General features: G+C 35.9%; 1 non-coding gene across 1 annotated transcript; it reads right to left on the bottom strand.

Moving 5' to 3' along the window:
• Window positions 1-6,563: 6,563 nt before the first annotated feature.
• Window positions 6,564-6,670, bottom strand: LOC113772745. The gene has a single exon (XR_003468699.1). It is a non-coding gene; the product is annotated as a small nucleolar RNA R71 (small nucleolar RNA).
• Window positions 6,671-12,074: the final 5,404 nt, after the last annotated feature.

Here is a 12,074-nt window from a genome sequence, read left to right as displayed (position 1 = left end):
CCACTTATCATCCCCAGACTGAAGGACAGTCTAAGAGGACAATTCAAACTCTTGAGGACATATTAAGGACTTGTGTTCTGGATTTTGGAGAGAGTTGGAGTAAGTTTTTGACTTTAGTGGAATTTGCCTACAACAATAGTTTTCACTCTTCTATTCAGATGGCCCCGAATGAGGCACTTTATGGTCGAAAATGTAGGTCTCTAATTTGTTGGGACGAAATAAGTGAACGGAAAATCTTAGACCCGACCACAGTATCTTGGATTGAAGAAATTAATGAAAAAGTAAGGTTGGTACGCCAAAGAATTCAGACTGCCCAGAGCCGGCAAAAGAGTTATGCTGATAATCGGAGAAAGGATTTGGAGTTTACTGTTGGAGATTTGGTATTTCTCAAGATTACACCTTTGAAAACAAGCTTGATGTCTGGAAAAGGAAAAAAGTTACAGCCGAGATTTGTAGGGCCTTACAAGATTATCCAACGTGTGGGGAGTGTAGCTTATAAGTTGGAATTACCGCCGAGTTTATCTCGAATCCATAATGTGTTTCATGTATCTATACTTAGAAAGTACCATCCGGACCCTTCTCACGTCGTACGACCGGAAAATGTTGAGATTGATGAGATTTTGACCTATGAGGAGAAACCGGTGAAACTTCTGGATCGAAAGGTAAAGGAGTTAAGGAACAAGCAGATACCACTAGTAAAAGTTCTCTGGAGGAACCACGGAGTTGAGGAAGCAACATGGGAAGTACTTGGTGAGTGTCAAGTGCATGTTTACTTGAACTCCTGTGAATTTGATACATGCTTGTCTTGCTTAATCTACCTGGTTTTGATAAAATGGAGTCGAGTGTGTACTTTATCGCACTCGTACTTATTTGAAATAAATGATTCATGCTTGGCTTGACTTGCTAGACTTACATATCCTGAATTACATGCTTGGACCTGTCAAATACTTGTATACATGACTTGGTATGCTATGAGTGCATACGTCGTTGGAGTGAATCTCCTCAACATTTACATGTACATGGGGGACGCCCAAACTCATAGGCTGACCTGGGAACTCGAGCCGCAATGGGCTTGGTCGGGAACCTCGGTGAGCCATGAGATTCACATGATAAGCTTGATCTATTGAGAGATCTTGCTTGGCATACTCGTGGAGTATCGCCTTATAAATGTCGTGCAGGCCCGAAGCGGTGTACGGTGGACGGACGGGAAGTTAATGGAGTTCTACGGATTGAAAATACCGACCCGTTTGACGGAGTATCATCGCGGGGAGGTATTCGAATGTCATCGACACAGCAAGTGGAACTTAGCTCTTGAAAATTACTATATTCTTGAATTGTTTCTGTTTACTTTCACTGGCTTTATTAATTACTTGTAATTATCTCTTGAACTATTATTTGGGACTATTATCTAGACTACATGCTTGCATGTGTGTCCTTAGCCTCACGAGCGTTTTGTTCACCCTGTAGATTTGTTTTCCTTAACAGGATTGAACTCGGAGATGTATTGGAGAAACCCTCCTGAGGTACTTTTGTTTAGGGTTTCTATTATATTTTGGCTATACCCTTGGTTTTGGGTTGTACTTTTGGAATTGAAATGTAACATTTGTGGCGTGATGTATATTTGGGATTTAAGATGTATTTTGAACACCCGACGTGCGGGTTGGTTAATGGATGACTATTGTTAAACTTGAACGCTTCCGCATTTACTGTATTTAAGTTATTTACTTGTGTTGTGTAGACTGGTAATAAGCTCGAATGGAATTGCTTGAGTCCTGGCGAGAGTTGGGCAGGCGTCCCACGGATACCCTTTGGTTCGTCTTAGGGAGAAGTGGGGGCGTCACATCATCAATCATCCAATTATCTTCTCAATGCACTCTATTTAATGATTGAATCATTAAACCTACAAAAATATGAAGTTTTTACCATAAAAATCCATAAAATGTAATTTTTACACTTTAACCATAAAATGTATATTTTCACTAGAATCATAGTTTATTAGCTATAAACATGACTAAAACACACCAAAATTAATTAATAAAACACACTTAAAATACGCAAAATATCTACTTGTCAAATACCCCCACACTTGAACCATTGCTTGTCCTCAAACAATAAGAAATACAAACCAACAATGATTCAATTTTTAAAAATAAACATATGTGCACCATTCCACTTCATTTTCTCAAAAACAAGGTAAACAACCATTATGCAATTATTCAATTAAGTTCAAGTACTCATAATATCAAGTAAAGGAGAGCCAATTATACCGTCATTATAACAAATTCAAATCAATTTTTCATCCTTATCCAATCTTACAAGTAAGTAACTCATATGGTCAATAAAATGCTTCCTAAACTCACGATCATCTTCTTATTCTACTTAAAAAGATATTTATTCATATAACATAGCTAAATATTACTTAAGACGTGATAATGCCTTTTGACGCGAGAATCGACATTTTTAGATGAAAATCACCGGTTACTCAACACTTCATATATCAAGTTGTTTTGCATACTCTTAATTCAAATACAGTTTTACGCGAAAGTCGACATTTTTATATGAAAACACCCGGTTACTAAGTACAAGAATCATTGGAATAGAACAAATCTTATTTTCTTTTTCTTCTTTTTTCATTTTTTCATTTTTTCTTTCCACTTTTTTCTTTTTTTTTAATAGCAAAGATAATAATAATTTCCTCAAAAGAATAATCATAAGAAGAGTATTGTACTTATTGACCATATTTATCACTTAACTTATAAAATCAAATAAAGAGAAGAAATTTCATTAAATATGCAAAAAAATAGGCACAATTTTCTCCACTTTACCAGATATACTTTCCTATAAATGCACAAATTATAATCACATAATAGTTATTTTCAAATTAAATGAGAAAAGAAGTTTCCAAATCACATATATTTATCTCAAATGTAGAAGGAATTTGAACTACTAATGGTATAAAACTTGTTACCCTTTTGGATAAATTTGAAAAATTTTGAAACTATTTGGGGCAAATTCATAAATTTGGACAAGATTTTGAAAAAATTTTGAATTTAAACACAAGTCCAATATTTGCAACCAACAAGTCAATCACATGCAATATATATAATCTCAATTCTTCCTCCCACACTTAACATGCACATTGTCCTCAATGTATAAAAAGGAAAATCAAGATAAAGAAAAGTAATACTCCCCTATTGTTGCGATCGAAATGTCAAAGCATGAAATTCACGAACCATTGTCTACTTATTTCTAATGCTTCATGCGTTCCATTTGATAACCATTAGTAATATTAACCTAAAGATGGAAAATGAGAAACAAATGAAAAATAACAAAATAACTTAATACATAATTTAAACATGAAATCACACCAAAATAAAATAGCCAAAACATTGGGTTGCCTCCCAATAAGCGCTTTTGTTTATAGTCATTGGCTCGACTTTTTCACCTCATTTCTCAAGGAGGTTTTGTTAATGAATAATCCACCAAATTTTGTCGTAGTGGATCATTAAAAGGTGGCTTAATAGCAAAAGTCACATATTCAAACGATATAAGAGGTGGAAGAAACATACCTATCTCAAGTGAGTCATAGATATTACCTTGAATATGCACCACTTGAGAATTCACCAAAGGAGATGTCATATGGGTTTCTTGGACAATAATACTTTTCAAACCTATACTTTCAATACACTCCTCAAGAGGGGTGAAAATGAATCATTAAAACTCACCTCTTGAGGTTCAAAATTAGTTTCAAAGATATTATCATGTGAAATGGATATTTGCTCACTGAAACACAATTGAGATTCATCATTTTCATCAAAATGCAATCCATTTTCACATACAACATTTCCACCATTCATGCTAGGATCATTTTGCAAATTATTAGAAGAAATACCTTCACACAATGCATATAATTGGTCTTGTATTCTATCAAAGTGAGAAGTTAATTCATCTAACATTTCCTCAACCCTATCAAAACGGTTGGAGGTTGCATTTGCTAGCTTTTCTATGGCTAAATCAAATTGATTAGAAGATTTTCTACAACTAGCTCCCAAGATGCATTAGAATCATTAGCTAATAGTTCACTTTTTAATTTTCAAAGTAGAGGTGCATTAGCTAACTTCTCTATTGCTAATTTTCAAGATGGTTTTGATTTATAGTGGACACATTCGGATTGGTAATCATATAAACAAGAAGAAGCACTATTAGCACTGATAAGTGAATATTTAACGTACATTTTGTACGAATTTGGCATGAATTTTTGGTATGTTTTGAGGAGATTAAAGCCATATTGGAACTCTTTGGGTGATAATTGCTTAAATATTGTTTAAGGGTTAAGAAATTGATAAATGAGTGGATTAATGCGTTAATTTTGTGAAATTATGAAGGTAATTGATGTATGAAATTCATGCACAAGTTGAAAGAAATGTCAGGGTCATCCAGAGGACAAAGTACACAAGAAATTGGGAGCAAAAATGTAGAAAAAGGGAAGAAGTGAAAAACTGGAAAATTGCTCAACACGGATCCGAGCTCGGATCCGTGTGTACAAGATGGATCCGACCCCTCGTCTGTACTTCTGGCGGAGTGTATCCGAGGTCAGGACGATCCGACCTCGGATCCATCATGGGAAGTCCTCGGATCCTCTGATCCGAGCTCGGATCCATTTTTCAGCCCTCGGATCCGTGGCTCGGATCTGTCTCTCTCTTCAGCAAGTGGCACAGCCGTTTTTCTTTACCTTTCTCACAACTTTTCCAGCTATTTTGAGGGACAGAAATCGGTGGCACGTGCTTCTGCAATAAAAGAGAAGACCAAATGAGTGTGGACAAAAGGAAACATCATATCTTTGACTTCTTTTTACAAAATCTGAGTGGAGGAAATTATGAAGTGAGAGGAATGGAATTTCTACCACCTTTTATGCAGAAACATAGGGGAGAAGCCTAGATTACCATACGTAGCTAGTTTTCTTGCTGGCAACAAATTTTCTCTCTAGTTAAGAGTTCTTAGAGAAGCATTTGGTTTTTCACTTGTAACCATCTTGTACAAGAACATAGCAGGAATTGGAGAGCTTTACCTTCAATTGGCTAAGCTTTCTTTTACCTTTCTTATACTTGTATTTCATGATGTTTTGCATTAATAAACTTGTGAGTTTGATTGTTAAATCATTCATGAGTAGCTAATTTTCTATATCTAGGGAGTAGATGAAACTTATGGCTAAATAATACTAATTGAATGTGATTTACACTTGTTATATCTTGTATTAACTTGTCTACTTGTGTAGCTGTTCTTACTTGTTATTGATTGATCACCAATAGCATGTTTATAGTGTTATTATTCAATGAGAATTGGTAATAACAATTGAAACACATGAGTAGAGCTTGAGTTGTATGTTCATGAAAATAGAGATACACTTAGGTGGATTATTGAGCATTTCATGAAATAAAACAGAGTAGTAGTAGTATTTCACCATGAAAATAGGGAAATCTATATTGCTCTAGGCCATTTCATCATGAAAATGAGACTTGGTAATTTTGGAAATGAATCTCTGGTTAAACAAGAATAATAGCAAGAAGTAAATCCATTAATTTGTGTTGTTTATTGCCATAAGTGGAATCTACATCCCTAGAATCTTCCTTAAGTGAATTTTCGCTATTTGCATTTAGCATTTGTTAAACTAGATTTGTATATCAGAGTTGTAGATTACAGCATTATATTTTCTCTGCTCAAATTAATTGTAAGTCTAAATAATAGAGAAAACAAGGGCTTAGTAATTGTTTAAATTGCTCCTCGTGGGATCGATCCGATACACATCTTGTACTACAATTGCGACCTGTATACCTGCAGTCCAACGGGTGTAAATTCGGAATTAAACTTGCATTGATAGTAAAAATCCCGTCAAGTTTTTGGCGCCGTTGCCGGGGAGCGACAATATTAGGGCCTAGTCATCTCTATTAATTTAGACATTTTCATTGTTTTTATCCAAGTTGTTGAAATAAAACTGCAAAAATTTCTCTTATTTTTATTTGTAGTGTATGCACCGATCAAATCAAGAAATCGCACCTTTTGATCCTGAAATTGAAAGAACATTGCGGAGACAAAGGAGGAATACACTGCATCAAGAGGAACAAGAGGTTTGGCAGCCAATAGAAGATATCTTGATAGAATTACCATTTGAAGAAGAAATGGTGGAAAATGACCCAAATAGGCGAGTTCTGCGAGATTTTGCTTTACCGGGAACACAAGGTTCACAAACTAGCATAGCAAGGCCTTCGGTAAATGCTAACAACTTTGAGATTAAACCATCACTTATCCAAATGGTTCAACAATCTCAATTTGGAGGTAATGCAGTAGAAGATCCTAATACACATTTAGCTACATTCTTAGAAATATGTGATACCATTAAAATGAATGGAGTTAGTGATGATGCTATTAGGTTACGGTTGTTCCCATTTTCATTAAGGGATAAGGCAAAAATGTGGTTACACTCTCATGCTCCTAACACTTTTACCACATGGCATGATTTATCAAGGGCATTTTTGAATAAGTATTTTCCACCCGGTAAGACTGCTAAGCTAAGAATGGATATCACTGGTTTTAGTCAAATGGAAGGAGAATCATTATATGAAGCATGGGAAAGGTTCAGAGAATTGTTACGGAAATGTCCACACCATGGACTACCTGAATGGCTGATTATACAAACATTTTCTAATGGTTTATCTTTCTCCACTAAAACTATGATTGATGCAGCCGCAGGTGGAGCTTTAATGGGTAAATCACCCCAAGAGGCTCATAATTTGATAGAAGAAATGGCAGCAAATAACTACCAATGGGCCAATGAGAGAGGTAATACAAGACGTCACGCAGGTATGATAGAAATGGACACTCTCAATATGCTGAGTGCTCAAATGAATAATGTGATGAAGTTGCTAAGTAGACAAGGTGGAGTTGGTACAAGTTCATCTAATGCACATGTAACATGTTGTTCTATATGTGGAGGTGAACATGATACTAATGAGTGTGTTGATTCTGAGCAGGTACAATTCGTCAATAATTACAATCGTAATGCTCAAAATAACCCCTACTCGAATACTTACAATCCGGGGTGGAGAAATCATCCAAACTTTGGATGGAAGGATCAAGGAAATCAACCAAGGCCAACCAATCCACCGGGATTTCAATCAAGGCAACAACAAGCTGAAACTAAACCTGGTTGGGAGATGGCAGTGGAAAAGCTCGCAAAAGTTACTTCAGACAGATTTGAGCGAGTAGAAGGAAGGTTGGACCAACTCACTACAATGTACAGGAATGTAGAGGTCCAAATTGGTCAAATTGTTAGTTCGTTAAATAATCGAAATCAAGGCGAATTACCTAGCAAAACAGAGGTCAATCCTAAGGAGCATGTGAAAGCCATTACTCTTCATAGTGGTAAGCAATTAGAAGATCCTCCAGTGATGGAAGTTGAGAAAGATGAGAATGAAAAACAAGAAGAAAAGCAGAGGAACCAAGAGGCGATAGTGGAAGAAAATAGCCGGGAGGAATCAAGAGAAAATCAACCATCATCTTCCGTTACCATTCCAATACCTCCTGCGATTCCATTTCCACAATGATTAAAGCAAAATAAGTTTGATAAAGAGTTTGAAAAATTTGTTAAACTGTTCAAACAATTGCACATTAACATTCCTTTTGCCGATGCTATTTTGCAGATTCCGTCTTATGCGAAATTTCTCAAGGAAATCATGACTAGAAAAAGAAAGTTGGAAGACTGCGAAACAATAGCATTAACGGAGGAATGTAGTGCAATTATTCAAAATAAGCTACCACCGAAGTTGAAGGATCCAGGGAGTTTTTCTATACCTTGCACCATAGGTAACGTTGATTTTTCTAAAGCATTGTGTGATCTTGGTGCTAGTGTATCATTAATACCTTTAACGGTGGCTAGACAATTGGGTTTGCATGAGCTTAAACGCACAAATATTACTTTGCAACTAGCGGATCGGTCTATTAGATATCCATTGGGAGTGTTGGAGAATGTATTGATAAAAGTTCAAAAATTTATCATTCCAGTGGATTTTGTGGTATTAGATATGGAAGAAGATATATCTATGCCAATTATTCTAGGTAGACCATTTCTAGCTACTGCAGGTACTATTATTGATGTCAAAAATGGCAAGCTTAAGTTTCAAGTAGGGGAAGAAGAAGTAGAATTTAATTTGAATGAAATGGAAAAATACCCTTCTTTTACCGATCATGCTTATTCTATTGGCACAATTGATAAACTAACCCAAGAGATGAGTCAAGTCAACTTTGACTTAGATCCTCTTGAGCATTGTTTAATGAGTTTAGGTAAGCAAGAAGATGTTTGTGAAGAAATTGAAGAATTGGCCAAGTACTTGGATTTTCAAGCACCTTATAAAAGGAGTAATTTGTATGAAAGTCTTGGCCAAGGAAAAGGGTTTTCACAACCTTCAGAAATTGAACCTCCAAGGTTAGAGCTTAAGCCACTTCCAACTCATCTAAGGTATGAATTTCTTGGAGAAAATAGCACTTTACCTGTAATTGTTAGTGCTGATCTTGATGATGAGCAGTGTACAAAGTTGCTAAGAGTTCTAAGGAAGCGTAAGAAGGCAATTGGATGGACAATTTCAGACATTAAAGGTATAAGTCCTTCTATATGCATGCATCGCATTTTATTGGAGGACAATTGCAAACCAGTGGTGGAAACACAAAGAAGACTCAATCCAAACATGAAAGAGGTGGTAAGAAATGAAATTCTTAAGTGGCTTGATGCAGGTATAGTCTTTCCTATCTCCGATAGTGTTTGGATTAGTCCAATTCATGTGGTACCAAAGAAAGGTGGAATAACTACAATCGTGGGTAAAAATGATGAATTGATTCCATCTAGACTTGTGGTAGGGTGGAGAGTGTGTATTGATTATCGTAAGTTAAATACGGTAACAAGAAAAGATCATTTTCCCCTACCATTTCTTGATCAATTATTGGAGCGAATAGCTGGATATGAATTTTACTGTTTTCTTGATGGTTTTTCAGGATATAATCAAATAGCTATAGCTCCAGAGGATCAAGAGAAGACCACATTTACATGTCCTTATGGCACTTTTGCTTTTAGAAGAATGCCATTTGGTTTATGCAATGCTCCTGCAACTTTTCAACGATGCATGATGGCTATTTTTTCTGATTATATTGAGAAAATTATGGAGATATTTATGGATGATTTTTCTGTGTATGGTTCATCTTTTGACCATTGTCTTCATAATTTGGAATTGATTTTGCAGAGATGCGACGAAACATATCTTGTATTGAATTGGGAGAAATGCCATTTTATGGTAAAAGAAGGAATTGTCTTAGGGCACAAGATTTCCTCCAAGGGAATTGAGGTGGATAAAGCCAAAATAGAAGTTATCGAAAAATTGCCACCCCCAAGCAATGTCAAGGGGATAAGGAGTTTTTTAGGACATGCTGGCTTTTATAGACGTTTTATTAAAGATTTTTCTAAAATAGTAAAGCCATTATGTGATTTATTATGTAAAGATACTCCTTTTCAATTTAATGACAATTGTTTGGTTGCATTTGAAAGGTTGAAAAAGGAATTGATTTCGGCCCCAATTATAACTTCACCCGATTGGTCACTACCATTTGAATTGATGTGTGATGCAAGTGATTATGCGGTTGGAGCAGTTTTGGGACAAAAGAAAGAAGGACGATTGCACGTCATTTACTATGCTAGCAAGTTGCTAAATGAGGCACAACTCAATTATGCAACGACAGAAAAAGAGCTATTGGCAGTGATATTTGCTTTGGATAAATTTAGATCCTATTTAGTATGATCTAAAGTCATTATATATACGGACCATTCAGCTCTTAAATATTTGCTGCATAAGAAGGATGCAAAACCTAGACTAATTCGGTGGATTCTTTTATTGCAGGAATTTGATGTGGAGATAAAAGACAAAAAGGGATCGGAGAATCTAGTTGCAGATCATTTATCACGTTTGGAATATATCCCAACCAAAGATCAGGTTCCAATTCAAGAGAATTTTCCGGATGAGTTTGTTCTAGCACTTAGAAATTCTCCATGGTATGCAGATTTTGCTAACTACTTGGTCAGTGGAGAGATTCAAAAGGGGTTTAATTATCATCAAAAGAAGAAATTTTTATATGACGTCAAAAGTTACTTTTGGGAGGAACCATTGCTATACAGACATTGTGCCGATGGTATGATACGTAGATGTATTCCTGAAGATGAGGTACATAATGTTTTATATCATTGTCATAACCTTGAAACAGGTGGTCACTTCAGTACTTCAAAGACTGTGGCAAAGGTATGGCAATCAGGATTTTATTGGCCAACTATGTACCGAGATGCTAGGGAATATGTTAAAAATTGTGATGCATGCCAAAGAACTGGAAATATATCTCGAAAAAATGAAATGCCCCTGACTACGTTCTTGGAAGTTGAGTTATTTGATGTATGGGGTATTGATTTTATGGGACCATTTCCTAGTTCTTTTAATAATAAGTACATCTTAGTAGCAGTGGATTATGTTTCTAAATGGGTTGAAGCAATCGCTTCACCTACTAATGACTCTAAGATTGTACTTAGATTCCTTAAAAAGAATATTTTCAGTAGATTTGGTATACCCAAGGCCATAGTAAGTGATGAAGGGAAACATTTTTGTAACAGACAATTGGATTCCTTATTGTTTAAATATGATTGTAGGCACAAGACATCACTTCCATATCATCCTCAAGCCAATGGACAAGCAGAGTTAGCTAATAGAGAGATAAAGCTCATTTTGGAGAAAACTGTGAATAAATCACGCAAGGATTGGGCTACAAAGCTAGATGATACACTATGGGCTTACCGAACGGCATTTAAGACACCCCTAGGGATGTCGCCGTATCGTTTAGTCTATGGGAAAGCTTGTCACCTACCTGTGGAGATTGAGCACAAAGCATATTGGGCAATTAAATCTATTAACATGGATTTTAATTTTGCAGGAGAAAAGCGATTACTTGAGCTAAGTGAATTGGAGGAACACCGACTACATGCATATGAAAATGCCAAAATTTATAAAGAAAAGATCAAATATTGGCATGACAAGCATATTATTCCTAAAAAATTTCAGGTAGGGCAACATGTACTTTTGTTCAACTCACGCTTGAGGTTATTTCCAGGAAAATTAAAGTCAAGGTGGTCGGGACCATTTGAAGTAACTCAAGTATTTCCTTATGGAGCAGTGGAAATAAAAGGAGAAAATGGTTCTCCATTTAAAGTAAATGGACAAAGATTGAAGCCCTATTTGGTCGGAGAAAAAGTTCCTAAAGGGGTAATTTACTCCTTAGGAAATGCAATGGAGAATTAAAGAAGTTATAGGAAAGTCGAGCCAACGACTATAAACAAAAGCGCTTGTTGGGAGGCAACCTAATAATAATAGTGTATTTGTGTGTTTTTATGTATTTTTTACATTTTGGTGTAATTTAATTGACTAATTAGATGTATTTCACTTTTTGTAGGAGATACGGGAGTTTTATCATCCATCTTGGAGGTGCACTTGAAGAACATGTTGGCAGGGAGTTTTTCTTACCAAATTGTGTTTTAAGTGCTCAAAATTTCTATGCCTATACATACATTGTGCAATTCAAGTGAGTTTTGGTGAGATCATGGTTATAAAGGTTCATGGATTCATTTGATGTGTATTTAATGCTCAAAAATGCCATTTTGATGTAAAAATGCAAAAATGATCGAAGAACCTCACCCCTCGATTTTCAATGTATATGTGTTTGTTGTGTTTTGAGAGGATGGATATTGTCTTTAAGGTATATTGCATGTGCGTGGGAGGTTAGAATTGATAAAAAGTTTGTCCAATGTGTGTTTTGGAATTGGCCGGAAAAGGGAGAAAAAGTTAAAAAAATTGCAGGTTCTGCAGTAAGTGCAGAGAAATATGGATCTGAGCTCGGATCCGAAAAATCCCAGACAGATACGACCTCGGATCAATAGATCCGAGCTCGGATCTTTTCCAACCCAGATAGATCCGAGGGCTCGTCTGTGTTTCTGTTGA

Source organism: Coffea eugenioides, chromosome 5, assembly GCF_003713205.1.
Source record: "Coffea eugenioides isolate CCC68of chromosome 5, Ceug_1.0, whole genome shotgun sequence".
Classification (NCBI taxonomy): Eukaryota; Viridiplantae; Streptophyta; class Magnoliopsida; order Gentianales; family Rubiaceae; genus Coffea; species Coffea eugenioides.
Note: the sequence above shows the minus strand (reverse complement) of the source record. Positions and strands in the feature narration are given on the sequence as shown.